The 19,733-nt window shown below is 35.3% G+C and overlaps 1 protein-coding gene and 1 long non-coding RNA gene across 6 annotated transcripts in view; one reads left to right on the top strand and one right to left on the bottom strand.

The window, feature by feature from the left end:
* LOC118181846 (uncharacterized) overlaps positions 1-10,123 on the bottom strand; it is a 37,843-nt gene extending 27,720 nt beyond the window's left edge. Inside the window, exon 1 of the long non-coding RNA XR_004756964.2 lies at positions 10,017-10,123. This is a non-coding gene — a long non-coding RNA (uncharacterized LOC118181846). The remainder of the gene's footprint in view (positions 1-10,016) is intronic.
* Positions 1-19,733, top strand: part of LOC118181845 (uncharacterized) — a 430,621-nt gene that overhangs the window by 196,539 nt on the left and 214,349 nt on the right. The gene's annotated exons all lie outside the window — the stretch shown is intronic.

Here is a 19,733-nt window from a genome sequence, read left to right as displayed (position 1 = left end):
TAATCCGCGAATTCGCTACAATCCACGAGAGCAGTTTTCTAAACAACAACAAACTAAGCAACTACTACGAACTGAGATGTTTTCCTCCTTTTATAAGATTTTAAAAATCACGCGCTAGAATTTTCCAGTACTTTCTCGAAATCAAAAAGAGATACTTATTTATTTAATGCACGCGCTCTTGTATTTTCAATTTTCCGGCTTAGCTTTCTTTTAATATTCGTCACGCGCTGCACTGCGCGAGAAATAAAACCATTTAATTTATAATTGAACTAACATTAGCTTCTTAAATACCAAATTCGTAACAATACGTTTTCAAAGAAATATCTCAATTGCTGGAAGATTGTGGTATTGTTTTAAAGTATTGTGGTATTGTTTTAAAGGATGTTAGTCGAATGCTTTGTAAACTGTCCTAATTTTCAGTAAGTAAAATTTTAGTCATCAAGCTTCCAGTTTCGCACTTTCAGTTATGAGGAAGTTTTCGTTAGATTTTATCATAAGCACACTATAATTAAATTACATGTATATGCTAAATGGAAAAATGGTTGATATTAATCATTAGATAATCTAGTTCTCTGCTACATCGAAAAATATCTCATTGGTAGCATACTAGCTTCAATTTGGGGCAGCAGTAACGATTAGCTATGTAGACATTTTTTGTTAGTTTACTTGTATGAAGCAATGAGTCACGGCTTAGGAAGATCTTCATGATGGCAGCACACTCGCTAAGCAATATGCCTTATTATTAATTAACTAACATCCCAAATGTAAGATTTTTATTAATAACTCAAAATCCTGGAAAGTATTTCATTTCATACACCACTGAAAATTAATATTAATGTTAATTCAACATCAAAGTCAGGTTGTAAAGCTTTTTATTTATTAACCCAATACCTTATTATTTTGCCTCATTTCATTTTGGTCTGCTTCTACCAGGATGTAAATTAATTAATATATATAAAATCAAAGTTCTTGAATTTAGAAGAAATCTTTGGGCAATAAATACTATTTCTATTACTAGCATTTTCACAGGACTTCTAACGTTATTTTAATCAGCTGTAGCATTTGTTAGCCATGTTTGCTTGCGTGAGTCAAAGGCCTGACAGAACACTTATAGGCGGACTTCGTTTTGTAAATTTAATATTCTCAATTTCATTTAATGATTTCTGTTTTGCTAATTCCACATGTAATGCGGTTTTTTGTTGTTATATGAGCTGTGTAAGTTGTTAAATTCAAATATTATTTTCTAGTAGTTGAATATGGGTACATCACGAGATTGCCTAGGCATCATTACCTATCTTGAATAATTGCAACTCGATTTTTCAAAAGGTGTTGCAACAAGTAATGCAAACTCGCGAAAGCTGCAATATTGGCTTTATAGGAATTTCGTCTCGACGATAATATCATCAGTAAAATAGCAGTGCTGTCGAGCTAGTGAGTAGAAATCGAGCACAGTGACCATTACAATTAAAAAGAAGCATGGATATTCTTACCGAAAACTACACCAATTACAACACACACTAACCGAAAAGATATGTAAATGCAGAAAAAAGTATTGTTGCGAAATGCTGAATAATATGCACGACAAATTAATTATGTCAACGGAAAGTGCAACGCTAAGCTATCCTTTGATATGTTAAATAATACAAACATTTTATCTGTTGAGTATGAGGCACTTCTGACTAGTAGTTGAATTCCTTTTCTATTCAGGATCACTTCTAAAACAAAAAACTTCATCTATGCTATTAAAATCTGTGTTTTGCTCCCTGGTTGGCTCTCAACATTATACCCTCTGGAACGGCGGGAAGTTGAATTTCGAGAAAGGCACCCCAGGTTTCCAAAACGTCGTGGGTAGCCATTTTAATCATTCTCATCTTTGTGAGATTTTAATTAGTCGAGATATTAATTAAAAACTTCCAAAACACTAATTTTCGCACTCATTTTTCCGAGTGGCAACAGCCTTGTGCGCTGGAGATAAAATTGCTTTATTTCGAAAAGTGTTGACACTGCTCGCTTTTAAATAATAGACTGCTAATAAAAATTTGCAAGTTTTAATTTGTAACTTAAAGGTTTCTCTAAAATCAACAGTACCTACGATTCAATTTATAAATTCAATAAAGGAGTTTTCTGCTTTCAGAAAAGGATGTTTAACACATCTAAAATACCTAACCCATACTGGTTACTGAAAGTAAGTAAATTAAGTTGGAAATGATTAATTTCTCATTAAGAACTATTAAGCTACTTTGTTTAGAGTTGTTAAATTAGATAAAATAAAAATCACTATTGAAAGTTTACTATCACTAGCTCGGCGTCAGTTCTCTTATTTGACATGTGACATTTGCTAAATTCATTGACAAAGGAGTTGAATGTAGAAAGATGGCAGCAGGAATGATCTAAAAATAATCCTCATGTGTACATACTCCCGATTTGAATAACACTACTGTTTTCGCTTACATCTCTAACAACACTTGATATCGATTGCATTTTTCAAATATTCATTAAATTTTCAAACTTTTGAATTGGAGTCAATGGAATGGAAGAGCAGAAGACAGGCAATTAAAATCAGTACTGTTAGTTAAACTGAAATTTTACAAAATAACCTGGAATAATTTAACTAATAACTAATGCCGATCTGCATATGATACTATTTACTGTTTTATATGTAATTAACTTCATAGCAATCAAATTATCTCTACCCCGTTCATAAAGTGTAAAATTAATATCAGATTAATTTTATTCTCGTGATCTTCAACTTTAATTTCAAGTATACTTAACGTTTTCTTTAGGGATGGGACATTTTCGGGGATTTGACTTGTGGGATTCCAGCTCTCGAATTCTGGATTTCGAAGTTTGAGATTCAAAACTCTATTTTCATAATTGAAATATTTCGAGATCTAACTTTAAATGTCTTGACTCAAAACTTTGAGAATATTAATTTTATCAATATGTAATAGAAGATTGTTTTGAAAACGATGAAGATTATTTCAGTGAATTTCAGTGGGTTTGGGTCATCAATATCGCCATGTTGGAGCATTGAATACTTCCTTTTAATTTTTTGGAGAGAATATTTTTTAATCTTTAGTGGTTATCTATGTTAATTCTTGAAATAATCTTTCATAAATTAATTGTAAATAAACTTAAAATATTTTTCTGATTTTTAAATCTTTTTTTTTTCAAATTTTATAGAAAAAATTATTTTTAAGTTTCATGTATTTTAATTATACACTTTAGTTACAAAATTTTACTTTCAGTCTAATAAATGTAGAAATACATTTCAGAGGTGCATCCTTAGGTTTATTCTTAGTTAAATATGGATCTAGAAGTTTGGTTTAATTAAGAACTTTTAATATCATGTACAATTATTTTTATTATTAAATAAAGGATTCGAAAAACTCGAGAAAGTCTCGACCATCGTATTCGAGAAAGTTTAGAATTCGTTTCACCTCTAAATTTATTAATCTCACAGCTTGAGTATCATGAACGGCCCGAGTTTGATCCCTCTCCAACTCCCACAGTAATGCAGCAGTATTATTACATATATATGTATCGCTTTTAACATATACTATATATTATATCGCTTTTTGAATGATGTTCATAAAATTAAACGTATAGAGTTTTGTATCAGTGTACGTCTCAGTTTAAGTGTCCTTTCTTACCTATGAAATGCTTGGAAAATTCCTTCTTTAAAATTATATACAGCACTTTTCAGTAACATTCCTAGCAGAGCTATCCTAGTGTCATTAACTCTGTGTTAAATGCAACATGATTAGAATTCTTCGTAACTTATATTCCAATTTTTTTCTATTTTGTGATAGATTCGTAGTTATGTTGTTCAGGACCATGTCTCAGCCTGAATTCTTAAGAAATTTATAACATCCCTTATCATTATGAGATGATATTCTAATGCAATTTCATAAATTCGCATTTTGGGATACGAATCTTATGCTAAAAAAGAGAGATTGATAAATCTTCCGAGTAATAACTGGTGTCTAGCAACTTCATTTCAATGTTTTGCATTGAAAATTATTCAAAACCAATTTTTTTTTGGCTAATGAAATTTTTTAAACACTGTCTTCAATTCCTTTCTCCGTCTTTCGAATGTGATTAAAAATTACATTATTATATATTTTTTTTTCTTGGGTTTTTAATTGTCCCCAACAGGTAACTCTGTAGTTGTGCCTTGGTTTTATAAAGCAATGTAACACCTATATAAAAGCAAAACGACACAAATTTAGCAAAACGCCCTCTGATAAACATTAATGCTTGGTAGCGAAAGTCCTTCGAAAATAGTTGGTTAAAATAGTCCTCGAAACGCATAGTAGTTTTTATTAAATTCAGTATAATTCTGTGGATGTATTTTTGCATGACTTTAAAAATTGTAATTCATTTTGAAAAAAGCTAAATTCTATGGCCAGATATTATTTAGTTTTAATTCTTTGACTGTTTACTTTCAGAATAATTCTCAAATAGAAGCAATCGACATTTTATGTCGTGTTGATAACGCTTCTATTCAAATTCACAGTAACTTTAGGTTATATTTAAGCATTGAAAAAGCTTAGTTAAAATTAAGTGTTAGTCTAGGAGGAAGATACAAATTAATAACCATGTAATGCAATAGTAGAATTAAGCACCCAAAGTGCTTCGTTAACTTTCAGGGAATTAAGTGTATAAGTACATATCTGCAGCAGAAAGTTAAGTCACTAACTTTCTTTTACGCAAACTTTCCTTTATATTTACAGAGACAGTTAAGTGTTTTATTTTAAAGCAGGAGATGTGAAAAATGTGCAGTGTCATCTCCAGGATTCAAATTTCTGTCTTTCCGATTGCCAGCCGGACGTGCTCTCCAATTACGTCACTAAGTTATTTGGTAAAGTAGAGAGCAAATACCTTACAGCAGCTGTTCTTAACCTTTTGACTAACGCGTACCATCTAAACAAAAACTGAAAAACTTGACCATTGCATTTTGCAATGATTATTTTTCAATTTCTCAATAGAAATATTAAAAACATTTTTTTGCCATTTGCACAACGTATTGGCTATTTGTATTAAATATGCACAGTAAAAAAATTATATTATTAGAAATTGGTTGTCATTTTAGTTATCAAAATGCAAGTGATAATACTTTAGTTCTGAAACTTAGTGTGAAATTTGGGAGTTTGTTTTAAGAGTGATCAATTTCTTTATATCAATTAATTATTCTTAATTTTCTTATGCATTTATTTTTCAAATATAGCATGGAAGAAAATCCTCGTTAATACCCTAATATAACCCTCGCACAAATAGGCTTTGCAAAAAGGCAATCAAAATGTAATAGCTTTATTTGGAAATTCTTTTCTTCGTTTCAGCCAAAAGTTAACAAGTGTGTTATTTTTGAAATCTTCAGTTAGAGTTCGATCACAGGAAATTTCTATCAACTGTTCTTTTTCTTTACGAGATTTTTTAATTTAATTTAAAAAATCCGTTGTTTCTTTGCGTACCAACAGTGACACGTGTACCAACGGTTGAGAATCGCTGCCTTATAGACATTGAACTAACATTCACTATCATTGCTCTCAGCGTCACTCGTCATGAACGTTAACCAAAATTGCTTGCGTTGAACTAGTATTTTAGTTTTTAACGGTTGGTTTCGAGAACACAGTAGCAAGACATTTTGATTAACTGTATTGCAATGTTTGAAAAGATAATCCACACAGCCTCGATTCGAAAGCAATTCAAATTAACTAAATCCTATTATACGCGTTACAATGTGCGGCAATGGACATTCAAAGGTAATCATCTTCCGCTCCACGCAAACTCGCGCAGGAGATAGAATCTAAAGAGAATTTAAAACGCTTACAACATCACTTGATTCTCAACAGTTCTATTCGGAGAAACCCCATTCTGCGTCCGGCTGGTAATTACTAAATTTAAGTACGGACCTTGCGGGCAACGCAATGCAGAGAAATTAATTTGCTAGAAAGATAACACAAAGGAAGTGTTTCTCCGCTATCTTGAGTGTACTTCCAAATGCCGCTTTTAAATCCTTCTCTTTCTCCGGTTCTGGAAATATGATTATTTTTTATCAGCTAGATGTAAAACATAATCACATGTGAAGTTTGAGAAAATAATTCGTTCAAAAGTTCAAGTGAAATAAAGATAATGATCTTACGCCGTTAAGAAATAAAATATACAGAAATGCATTTGAAATCACGCGGTTTGAGATGATTGAGTTATAAGGTATATCTCCCACCTTTGTAGAGTGCCTTCGTGGTGTAGTGGTTCCGCACGCTGGGCCGGTATTCCATAGGTCCGTGGTTCGATTCCCGGCGAAGGCGGTTGCTAATTTTTCATCTTGTTTGCTTCAAAAATATACGTAATGTCTCTACAGTGGCGCTCGAACAAAACGCGTCTTGGATGATGATTCTGCTCACTTAGGATTTGAGGACTGGGTCTCCTAAAAACCTTAGTCGACCTTTAAAAGGGGGCAGTATATAAGGTATTTCTGCCGCTTTCCTAGCGTGCCTTTGTGGTGTAGTGGTCAGCACACTGAGCCGGTATTTCATCATACGTCCTTAGTTCGATTCCCGGCGAAAGCGGTTGCTAATTCTTCATCTTACTTGCTTCCAAAATTACCTAATGTCTCTACAGAGTTGAGTAATAAAAAATAATTTTTTAGCTGTTATGCTATTCTTGATTACATGCGGCGAAAAACGAAATCGTAAACTCCTAACATTGGCAAATTTTAAATCAGAATTGCCAAAGAATGTCGTTTTTATGCTATTACTATTTATTATTATTTCTTAAAATTTATTTAATAATCATCTCATATAATCTGTATGTGGGCGAATAGTAATTTTGTTTTTAGTCATATAAGACCTATTAAAACTGTGCAATTTAAAAAAAAATATGTAAAAAATCTGTTTTTCGTGTAGTCCACACAATACAGGAAAGTCATAAAAAGTTACGAAATATGCATGACGTCATCTTTTTCTCAGAATCTTTCTACTGTTTGATACCTTAAACGTATACCCAAGTAATTTAAATTTCTGTTTAGTTCAGAGATTGGATTTCCTTTCCACTTAAAGTCATGGTGTAGAAAGATTAGATGTTTTTGGAAGTAGGCAAGATGAAAAATTAGCAACGCCTTCGCCAGGAATCGAACTGCGGACCTCTCAATTAGGCGCTGAGCGTGCAGACCACTGCACCACGAAGGCTCGCTAAGAAGCCGAAAGAAATACTTTATAATGGTACTATTAAAGTCATGGTGTTGATTTAAAATTTCATGATTACTATCAGCAAACAGCTTAAAAAAGCGGCATTATGTGCTTAGAATGTAGTAAAAGTGTTAAGTGTGTTGAAAGGCATCAAAAATCATTTTCAGATTTTGTGCCAAATACACAAGGATAAGTAAATTTAGAATCTGGAAACACCCTAGCTTATAACTGAGTCAAAGATATGCTTATTCTCTGAACATAACGCATGGATAATTTCAGTCGTATAGTAATTTTTCTATCATGTACATTATTATTGTTCAGCCTGATTGCTTGATAGAGGGATAATTCGCTAAAAATCACTATGTCAGCCGACACATAATAAACAGTCGCTTTCTGTATCTAAAAAAATAAATGTAGACGATAGATAAGGCGCCTTTATTTCTATTATTAAAAAAAAGCCTAACCATAACTTTACGTTAAATAACTTGGGCTGTGTGCAAGCCCTTCGAAAGCATTTGTGCTACCGAAATTCATTACATTCCTTATTTAGATTTCAGAATTAGCTTAACTTGATAGGGATAAAAAAGGAGGTTTGGTTATTTCAGTTGCATTAAGCTTTTTTAGCTCACTGCCTGATTAGTAGACATGTTCGAAAGAATTAGCCGGCTTAGAAATTGCTAATGACCTCGGTCCACAACGGCTAAATTCAGCAGGTGGCGCCGAATGATTAATGTACGAACCGAGCAGTTTGTTTCACGGAGTTGTAGTTATTGGATTGGAAATACTTCGGAATTCTAAAGGATAAAGTTTCGAATACAAACTGTAAAAAAGCGCCTTTCCATAAAATATAAGCATTTACTTGCGTCTGGAAAGAAATAAAGTATTAAGTTAAACTCAAAGCTACGTGAAATAAATATTTCTTGCGGTAATAAAAGCACAAAAGTAAGCCAAAAAAAGGAATCGTCTAAGCAAAATATTAATCCAATAAAATAAAAAAAAAAATATTAGTAACCAAGTACTAAACTTGAAAAATTATTTTCGTGTATATTGTGATATTTATTTTCATTAATATGCTAAATTCATTGGCGAAACTCTTTTGTAAATGGGAATATTAACAATTAGGATGCTTCCTTAGCCATTTTCATATTCACTAGTATTACTATTCAGAGTGATTAGCTACCAGACCGACAAATTTGCAAGGTGTGTAGGAGGTACAGAGATGACTCGGAATCACATAGGAATACAGGGTCGCAAATGGAGTAATTGCGAGCTATGGTGCAAAGAAGCAGAGAAAGAAGAGAAACAGCAACATATTAATGGGGCAGAAAACATTTTATTGAAAGGTGTTTACGACTAGAAGTCTTTAGCCAGGCCCGACAGCGGCATTACATAGAATTCCTTACATTCTGGAAGATTCCTCCCGGCAGTCTTGCCATAGATAACACTGAATGGAAGGTTGCGTAAACAGCGATCCTGCTAGAAGTCGTCATTTGCGATCCATTTCGCAAGGTAGTTGGATGAACGCATATTCAAACAATGAACTGATCGACATGCTGATCATATATGGAACTGCAGATAGTAACGGGTACGCTGCTCGGCGGTTTTACCAGGAATGTTACCCTAAAAGGCGTGCTCTACATCACACGACCTTCGCAAGTGTGAACAGAAGGTTACGTGAGTCTGGTTCTTTAACGAGAGCTACAATGAATCGTCAGCGAACGAAGAGGACACCTGGCAATGAGGAGGCAATCTTATGTCTGGCAAAAGACTAGTCAACAAGTGAATTTATCTCAATTCATTGTCTGGAGGATGCTTGCAGCAATACAAATGAGCGCATATCATCTTCATCGAATCCAATTATTAGAGCCTGAGGACTATCCCCTTCGGAGGACGTTTGCTGCATGGTTCCTGCAACAGAATTCTACAGACAGAGCATTTGTTGCGTCCGTACTGTTCACGGATGAAATATACTTCACATGTGAAGAAGCCTTCAATGAGCATAACACCCATGTGTATGCTTTGGAGAACCCTCATCATACGCAACAATGTGCAGCTCAAGAGCGTCTCTCGGTCAATGTTTGGGCATTGCCTCTCAAATATATAAAGCCATCAGCCTGGTCTGTGACGTCAGGAGTACTAGGCCGTAGAATACGAAACGGCGGAACTTCCGATAGCTACAATATCTCTGTGCATATGAGTATTAATTTGCTTAAAATAAAGAACTCTCAAAATAATACATAAACTATATTTCAACAATAAAAAAGTTATGTTACTATCGGACTATCTTTGAAAACTGTTTTAATTGATTAGACATATTATTTAAAATTAAAACATACTATTTCTTTAATGATTACGAATACCTTTACGATGATACCTGAAAATTAATATTATGGGAAAGTAAGTGTTCCGAAATATATTTATCACCTCAATAAAAACTATTTTTCTAATTATTTCAAATAGTTTAATTATGAAATATTTTTAAATGAAATTATAATTCTTATTGCTTTTACACTAGATCCTTAGTAGGAAACACAGTTACTACTATCACACTTTTAATGATACTGATCACATTCTTTAACAGGAATCAGACAAAGCTTCTATAGAAAATTAAACAGGTTTCACATTTTTATTTTCTCTTTATAAAAATATAAATAGAGAGAAAAACTTTAAGAAAGAGAAATATTGTTTTTAAACTTGCATAGCTTTTCAAAAGCAATGAAAGTCATTAAAACTCTAGAATAAATACTAATTTAAGGTCAAATAAATATTATTAACTTTAAAATTAAAATGAGTAACTTCTAACAAAATTATCATAATTATACTCACATTACAATACAGGAGCAATAAAACTCATTAAAGATGCGGGAATTTTGCTACAGAATTGAGGTGTATTATTGTATTCTTCAGTAACCTGAGGTAGTGTTACGGATTTGGTATTTAAACAGCTTATGTTAGCCGAATTGTAAATTAAATGAATTTATTTCCCGCGCAGTGCAGCGCGTGACGAATATCAAAAGAAAGCTAAGCCGGAAAATTGAAAATACAAGAGCGCGGGCATGTAACATTTAATAAATATCTCTTTTTGATTTCGAGAAAGTACTAGAAAATTCTCGCGCTCGAATTTAAAATCTTTTAAATAGGAGGAAAACCTCTCAATTCGATGAGTTAGTTAGTTTGTTGCTGTTTTAAGAGTTTGTTTAGAAAACTGCTTTTGTTGATTGTAGCGAATTCGCGGATTAGCTTTCTTTAGCTGTTTTGAATTAAGTTCTTTTGAATGTTTGAGTAGTTAAAAGATAACTACTGTGAGATATTGTAATTCTGCACGATAATTTGAGGAAATTTAAGCATATTTGTTGTAATAATAATAAATTTTGTTCATTTTTCATCGGACTTGTGCATTCATTTCGTAACGAACCTGTACGCACGCAACAATTTTTGGTGTCAGAAGAGGGATTTGAATGGCAATAACAAGAGCGATGGAAGAGCAGTTGAGGCAGTTGATACCAGCCTTTGCCTCGTTTAAGGAGGAAATGAAAGCGGGACAAGAAGAAATGAAAGATGAGATGAAATCTGTTCACGAGAAGTTGGAAGCTGGTCAAGTAACTTATAAAGTAGACATAAAAGCTGTACAAGAAAAGATTTGAAGCAGGTCAAGACGAAATGAAAAGAGAAATAACCTGCGTAATAGAAAGTAAATTTGAGGCTATGGAAGACAGAATAGGAGCTGTCGAAAATAAAGTCGGGCAAATTGAAGAAAAGGTTTCTTCTGTCAAAGTTGAAATAGAAGATAGAGTGTCGTCTGTGGAGCAACGAGTCGAAGGAAGAATTTCGGCCTTTCAACAACAAATTGAAGAAAGAGTTTCTGCCGTCCAAGGACATATTGAACAACAAATCGAAGGCAGAATTTCTGCTGTCGTCTTCAAAGAAGTTGACACTTTAAAAAAATACGTAGCGACGGCAGGGAGAGCACTTCGGATGGTTTAAAATTTCTACCCATGCCTGTTCATCCCTCTCTGAAGCCATCGACATATGATGGGAAGACCTCCTGGCAGGTGTATAAGACACAATTTTCTATCGTGGCGGATGCGAATGGATGGGATTGCCAAGCTAAGGCCTGTCATCTCGCCGCTTCTTTAAGAGCCGACGCAGCGGATATCCTTCAGACTCTTCCCGAAAACAAAAGGTTAAATTTCGAAGCTCTGTCCGGCGCCTTCGAGCTGCGCTTTGGGGAAAAGTGTTTAAAAGACTATAGCAGGCTCCAATTAAAATCTCGTCAACAGAAGCCTACCGAAACACTTCAGGAGTTGAAAAGCTGTCCCATCTTGCCTTTTGCAGAAACAAGGGAAATCCTGTCCTTGCAATACTTTATCGACGGCATCCGGGATACTGAAATACAGAAAGCTCTACGAATGGCGGATGTAAAAGATTTAAAAAGCGCTCTAGTGTACGGCATGAAATTCGAGGCAGCCCAACAAGCAACTCGTTAAAAAACTCGTTAAGACCGCCACCCAATCAGAGCTGCTCATGTCCAGGAGCCAAGGGATCAAGTCACTGTTCGTCTAGACGATATAACCAGGGACAGAGAAAAGTGGACAGAGCACCAGAACTTCGTCAGTGACTTTTACAGGTGTTGCTCCGCCGCACTACTGTACCTCGCTGGGCTTTTGTTGGCCCGCATCGGATGCTAGCCTACCAAGACATTTACATAGTAATTTTACATTAATACTAGACTTACGTATTGAATATACAATTACAAAGACACAGTATACAATTATTACAAAGAAATTGACCTATTAACAAAAGTTGGATTACGGCAGATTAATATAACATAATTACTTCGAACATACATGATACAAACTTTCATTGTACATTGTACTTCATACAAAGAATATATTTACATTAGTATATCTAGTTACATCGAATTACAATAAACATCTTTTTAAGGAACTAATTGGGGAATAATTTTTTTTTGTGCATCTCATTATATTTAGTTGAATTCCTAAGGCGAATTATCTTATTAATACATTTCCTTTCATTTTTTAACTTGTTACACACAACTGCATCAGTACTGAAGTCTTACATTATTATTTTTGTAAATTATGTATCATAAACACAGAAAATATACATTAGAAAATCACATAATACTTACATTTACACTAATATATCTAAAAGAGTCGTATATTATTTTTAATAATGATTTGATTATTACCTCCTCATCTCCTAATACAGTCCAAATTCTTAATGTAATTATTTTGTAAAAACTATTCATACCATATTTAGCCTTTTTTCAGACATTTGCAATATTTCTGAAATCTTGCATTATTTTTGCAAGTTATATAATAAGAGGTATTCACACAGATATGATAACATCTTGACATATGTCTTCTCTTTTATATGAGAAAAGTTTCCTCATAATCAAGGAAACCTTTTGTCGTAATTGAGGAAGCATGCATTTAATGTACTCAGGCGTAATTTCTGACCAATATAACCAGACAACTCAATATAAATGAAAAGAAACCGACCTTAAAATGTTGGAACTGTGGAGCTGAAGGACACATACGGCGGAACTGCAGAATAACCCGGGGCACGGATGTTAAGACCGCTCTTAGCAAGCAGCAGGGAAACTAATTAGTGGCCATCTCGTGGGGCCGAGGTTGCCAGATAATGTAAAGCGCCAGTTTAAAGCGCTTCAAATTTCTGCAGTCAGAGGCGGCAGTAATGGACTTTTCGTAATAGGACATATTAATGGAAATCCCTGCAATATGACGATAGATACAGGAGCAACCGTTACCATCATCCGAAAAGATGTGGCTCAACAACTGGGAAGCAAACTTATCTGGCGCCGCCCTGCGTTACCCTCCAAACTGTGTGCGGTGAGAAGATCGACATCGAAGGAAAAGTAAACGTTAACATCACGTTTGGAAGTGCCGCTTACCATCACGCGGCATATGTAGCAGAGATCACTGATCCTTGCATACTCGGATTGGACTTTCTAAGGAAATACAATTTTTCCTTAGACTTTAAAAATAACAAATTGCATTCTACATCTGAGGACATAGCCCTATTCGAAACTAATGATGGAGTGAAATCTATCCACAAAATTATAGCTCAAGACGATATCACAATACCCGCAAGAACCGAGTTTTTACTTCCTGGATCCATAGTCAAAAATAGAAATTTCCGCTACGGCATCATAGAATATCCCATTAACTGTAATAGCCCGAAAGGAGTACTAGTAGCCTCAACACTCGTCGACCTATCCAGAACGGTTATCCCGGTGAGAGTCGCCAATGTAACTGAGAAAGGGAGAATTATTAAGAAAGGTGAAATGGTTGCAGCATGTACTCCAGTAACCACCGTTGAAAGAAAGAGTAACATACAAGGATCCGTGTCCTCATAGAGCATTACATCGAAGTTATTGAAGAATGCACAATTAAACGATAAAGAGAGGAATGCTGCCGATCGCGTCATTAAAGATCTTCAAGTTGTTTTCTCCCGTTCGTCTTCTGACGTGGGTCGAACTAGTTTGACACAACATAGAATAGATATCGGCGATCATCCCCCGATCAAGCAACATCCAAGACGTCTACCGTTTGCTAAACAGGAAGAGGTGCGAACACTGTTAAAACATATGGAAGAAGGCGATGTCGTCGAGACTTCAGCAAGTCCATGGGCATCTCCCATCGTCTTAGTCAGAAAGAAAGACGGCTCAACAAGATTTTGCGTCGACTATCGCCGGTTGTATGAGATTACGAAGAAATGCAGTTACCCTCTTCCTAGAATTGACGACATTCTAGACACTCTTTCTGGAAGCAAGTGGTTCTCAACACTTGATTTAAAGAGTGGGTATTGGCAGATAGAAATACATCCTGATGACCGAGAAAAGACGGCATTTACTACGGGACAAGGCCTTTGGCAATTCAAGGTGATGCCGTTTGGACTGTGTAATGTGCCGGTAACATTCGAACGTCTTATGGAGACTGTTTTGAAAGGCCTTTCTTACGAAGCCTGCCTGATATACCGCGACGACATCATCATCGTCGGAAAGAGTGTTGAAGAACATTTTTGAGAATCTTAGGAAGGTGCTTCAGAAACTGAAAGAAGCCAATCTGAAGCTGAGTCCCGGTAAATGCAAATTGTTCTGAAAGGAAGTGACTTACTTGGGACATGTCATCTCTACATAAGGTGTGTGCACGGATCCTGAAAAGGTGTCAGCCGTTAAATCCTGGAAACGTCCCGAAAATGTCCATCAGCTAAGAAGCTTCCTAGGGCTTTGTACCTACTATAGGAGATTCGCGAAGGACTTTTCTTCCATCGCAAGACACCTTCACAAGATGACAGAGAGCAAGCAAAGGTTCTTGTGGACAAAAGAATACAAGGATGCATTTAACAACTTAAAGAAAGCTTTAACATCTGCTCCAATCTTGATGTATCCTCAGCTCGACAGACCATTTATTCTCGACACGGACGAGAGCAATGAAAGTGTCTGTGCTGTTTTGTCCCAAGAAATAGACGGCCAAGAACGTGTAGTCGCTTACTGGAGCAAGTGCCTGTCTAAACCGGAAAGGAATTACTGTGTCACCAGGAAAGAGTTGCTCGCCATAGTCAAAGCCGTAGAGCATTTCCATCATTATCTATACGGCAGAAAGTTCCTGCTCCGCACCGATCATGCATCATTGACCTGGCTTTCAAATTTCAAGAATCCTGAGGGTCAAATAGCCAGGTGGATACAGAGACTCCAGGAATATGACATCACTATCCGTCGCCAAGAAAGCTGCCGCTTTTGTTCCAGGGTCGAAGCGAAATACGAGCTGCTGAGTCCGGTTGCACGACAATTACGACATCAACAGCGGCTGATCCAGACCCGTGGAGTGATGATGAAGTCAGGAAAGAGCAGCTGGAAGACCACGACATTAAACCCATAATTGATTTAATGGAGTCATCAAACAGAAAACCTACCTGGCAGGACATTTCTATCTGTAGTCCTACAACCAAACAATATTGGGCACTCTGGGATTCACTTCACATTCGAAACGGCGTCTTATACTGGAAATTCGAATCGGATGATGGGAAGACCGTTCCGATGGCAACTGATACTTCCAAGATCCCCGATTCCGGAGTTACTTAAAGAACTACATAACAGCCCTGCAGGAGGTCACTTTGGAATAATGATGACCTTGCAAAGAGTTCGTGAGCGCTTTTATTGGAATAATGCAAAGGATGACGTGCAAAAGTGATGCCGATCTTGCGATGCCTGTTCAGGTCGGAAAGGACCGAAGGCGCAGCCGAGGCAAGCTGCAACGTTACAACATAGGGGCGCCTTTTGAACGTATCGTCTTTGACATCTTGGGACCTCTGCCACAAACTGCTAATGGCAACAAAAACATACTCGTTGTGATTGACTACTTCACCAAGTGGCCTGAAGCGTACCCTATTCCTGATTACGAGGCTGTCACAATAGCTGAGGTGATGGTACAGCACTGGATTTCCAGGTTCGGAGTGACTCTTCAGTTACATTACGATCAGGGAAGGAATTTTACGTCGGCAGTAATTAAAGAACTCTGCAAACTACTCGACATTGACAAAACCCAAACGACGCCGTTACATCCCCAGTCAGACGGCATGGTAGAGAGGTTTAATCGAACTATCCTTAATAACCTCTCATTAGTGGTTTCCAGAAACCAACAGGGCTGGGACAAGATATTATCGCTGTTTTTACTGGCTTACCGCAGTGCTGTTCACGGACTACCGGCTATTCCCCATCACAGATGCTCTTCGGTCGTGACCTTCGTCTTCCTTGTGATCTCTTGTTTGGTCGCCCTCCGGATTCTCTTTCATTCCCTGAGGAATATATTCAAGATCTCCAGGCCCGGTTTGAAGTGATGCACAACTTTGCCCGAGAGCGAGTCAACTTGGCGACGGAGAAGATGAAGACTCGCTACGACACAAGAGCTACTGAACATCAATTCCACGAAGGAGACAAGATGTGGTTGTGGAATCCGACTCGACGGAAAAGACTTTGTCCGAAATTACTGTCACCTTGGGATGGTCCGTACGCTGTCCTAAACAGGCTGAATGACGTCGTGGTTCGGATCCGTAAGTCTTCGAACTCTAAGCCTAAAGTCGTTCATTACGACAGGTTAGCTCATTACAATGGCCATAGTACGTAATGTAAATAATTGTAAATAGTGTAAGACCATGGTCCTTTTTGTTTCTAAATATATATTTAGTATTTTATTTGTATTTGATAGCATTTGATTTGTTTTATTTATTGCATTTATTGTTAATGTTTTTTATTATTTTACTGTAATGCCTATCATTGTATTTATGGCTTAGTTGTAAGTTTGGCTTACTGTCCAGGGATTGTACTGCCCGGGACGTGCAGTCCTTGGGAAGGGAGCAGTGTTACGGATTTGGTATTTAAATAGCTTATGTTAGTCGAATTGTAAATTAAATGGTTTTATTTCCCGCGCAGTGCAGTGCGTGACAAATATTAAAAGAAAGCTAAGCCGGAAAATTAAAAATACAATAGCGCGTGCATGCAACAAACTGTTTTAATTGATTAGACACATTATTTAAAATTAAAACATACTATTTCTTTAATGATTACGAATACCTTTACGATGATACCTGAAAATTAATATTATGGGAAAGTAAGTGTTCCGAAATATATTTATCACCTCAATAAAAACTATTTTTCTAATTATTTCAAATAGTTTAATTATGAAATATTTTTAAATGAAATTATAATTCTTATTGCTTTTACACTAGATCCTTAGTAGGAAACACAGTTACTACTATCACACTTTTAATGATACTGATCACATTCTTTAACAGGAATCAGACAAAGCTTCTATAGAAAATTAAACAGGTTTCACATTTTTATTTTCTCTTTATAAAAATATAAATAGAGAGAAAAACTTTAAGAAAGAGAAATATTGTTTTTAAACTTGCATAGCTTTTCAAAAGCAATGAAAGTCATTAAAACTCTAGAATAAATACTAATTTAAGGTCAAATAAATATTATTAACTTTAAAATTAAAATGAGTAACTTCTAACAAAATTATCATAATTATACTCACATTACAATACAGGAGCAATAAAACTCATTAAAGATGCGGGAATTTTGCTACAGAATTGAGGTGTATTATTGTATTCTTCAGTAACCTGAGGTAGTGTTACGGATTTGGTATTTAAACAGCTTATGTTAGCCGAATTGTAAATTAAATGAATTTATTTCCCGCGCAGTGCAGCGCGTGACGAATATCAAAAGAAAGCTAAGCCGGAAAATTGAAAATACAAGAGCGCGGGCATGTAACATTTAATAAATATCTCTTTTTGATTTCGAGAAAGTACTAGAAAATTCTCGCGCTCGAATTTAAAATCTTTTAAATAGGAGGAAAACCTCTCAATTCGATGAGTTAGTTAGTTTGTTGCTGTTTTAAGAGTTTGTTTAGAAAACTGCTTTTGTTGATTGTAGCGAATTCGCGGATTAGCTTTCTTTAGCTGTTTTGAATTAAGTTCTTTTGAATGTTTGAGTAGTTAAAAGATAACTACTGTGAGATATTGTAATTCTGCACGATAATTTGAGGAAATTTAAGCATATTTATTGTGATAATAATAAATTTTGTTCATTTTTCATCGGACTTGTGCATTCATTTCGTAACGAACCCATACGCACGCAACAGTGGCAATTTTGTCCATGTAATATTACTATGATAAGAATTTAATTAACACTTTAGTCTAGTTATAATTAATTCGTTCAACTTTACCATTAGTTTGAGGCCAGTTAGTAGTAGTTAATGTTGGTTTGTGCATTAGCACTGAAGGCGTAATGAGTAAGTTTCCTCAGGCGAAGTTTTCATTAAAGAATCATAAGTCAAAAAATTAACTACGAAATCTTTATTTAATAAAATAGGAGAATTTTGCTTAACTTAAGCATAACAAAAAGTAATAATTTTCACAGACATTAAAACACTGAATTATAGAAAAAGAGATAACTTACATACAAATATACTTCATACATCTTCAAGCATACCTATTTAGGCAATAAGAAAAAACAGGAACATACTTTGACACCGTACCTGAAAAAGAGAAAGTACTAACTGAATTAGACTTTTGGCCGTGATATAAGTAGCTAGGGTGAAAATCGAATACACTGCACATAGCTAAGGTGAAAGTCAAATATACTGCATTGCACACGAACTTTACTTTCTCTCGCCAATATTTATCTTGGCGCACGTTCGTTTCGTATGCGTTTCGAGTTTCATTATGCAAAATACCTAAATTTATGCTAACATTGCCCCTGTTTTGCTAATGAAACTCATACCAATTGCAATTAATTCCTGCAAAACTGAAATTTAGCTTTAGGAATTGGTTTAGTCATAATATCAGCAACCATTTGCTTCTGTTGAAAGATGAGTAAGTTTTACTATTCCTTTATTATTCAAGTCGCGTATATGATGAACTTTTGTATCAATATGTTTTGTACGCGAACTGAATTTTTCAGATTCTACAAGTCTTATAGTAGACTGATTATCTTCATATACCTTTATCGGTAGAGTTTGGGATAGATTGAAATCTTCTGTTAATTTTAATAGCCATAATAGTTCTTGCGTAGCTTGCGATAGTGCAACATATTCAGCTTCTGCTGAGGATAAAAAAACACAAGTTTGTTTTCTTGAAAACCAGGCAATACAGTTTTTTCCTAATAAAATAACACTTCCTGATGTAGATTTTCTACCTTCAATATCTTGTCTCCAATCAGCATCTGAATAAACTGTAATATTAGGTTCTTCACTCGACAAAATTTGTAAGGATAGATTCTTTGTCGTGTTTAAGTATCTAATAATTCTTTTAACAGCATTCCAGTCCTTTTGACGTGGATTATTACACCTTCTGCTGAGTATGTGAGTTGAAGCTGCGATATCTAGTCTTGTGATAGACGATATATACAAAAGACTTCCAATAGCTTGGCGAAATTTATCATTTGAAGTTAGGAGATTTTCTTCCTTGTTTAGGTTATAATAGTTTGTTTCAATTGGTGTGCTAGCGGGTTTCGCTTCTTCAAGTTGAAATTGCTTCACAAGTTGATTTATTTTATTTTTCTGTGATATGAGATAACTTCCATCTTCCTTGCGATTTATTTTCATGCTTAAGAAATATTTAGCTTCACCAAGATGCGTTATTTGGTAACGTTTCTTTAAATCATTAATTGTTTGAAGAATTAGTCCTTTTTCTGTAGAACTTATTATGATGTCATCAACATACACTATTAAATTAATTCTTTTATCACGAACCACTTTTGTGAAAAGACACGGATCTGCTTTGCTTTGACTGAACCCAAGATTTTTCAATCTATTTTCAATTTCTGCATTCCAGCACCTATCTGCTTGTTTGAGACCATAAAACTACTTCTGTAATTTACAAACTTTAAGTCTTTCTTCCGGAACCTTGCCATACAAAAAAGCTGTTTTAACATCTAGTTGATGTGGCATTATTATACGCTGCCCATGCTAAGAAAACTCTTATCGTAGTGTGTTT

The sequence above is a fragment of the Stegodyphus dumicola genome, chromosome 6 (genome assembly GCF_044657685.1).
Source record: "Stegodyphus dumicola isolate Sdum_Otavi_A_Nest chromosome 6, ASM4465768v1".
Classification (NCBI taxonomy): domain Eukaryota; kingdom Metazoa; phylum Arthropoda; class Arachnida; order Araneae; family Eresidae; genus Stegodyphus; species Stegodyphus dumicola.
The sequence above is the reverse complement of the archived record's forward strand: the minus strand, read 5'-3'. Positions and strand labels throughout refer to the sequence as shown.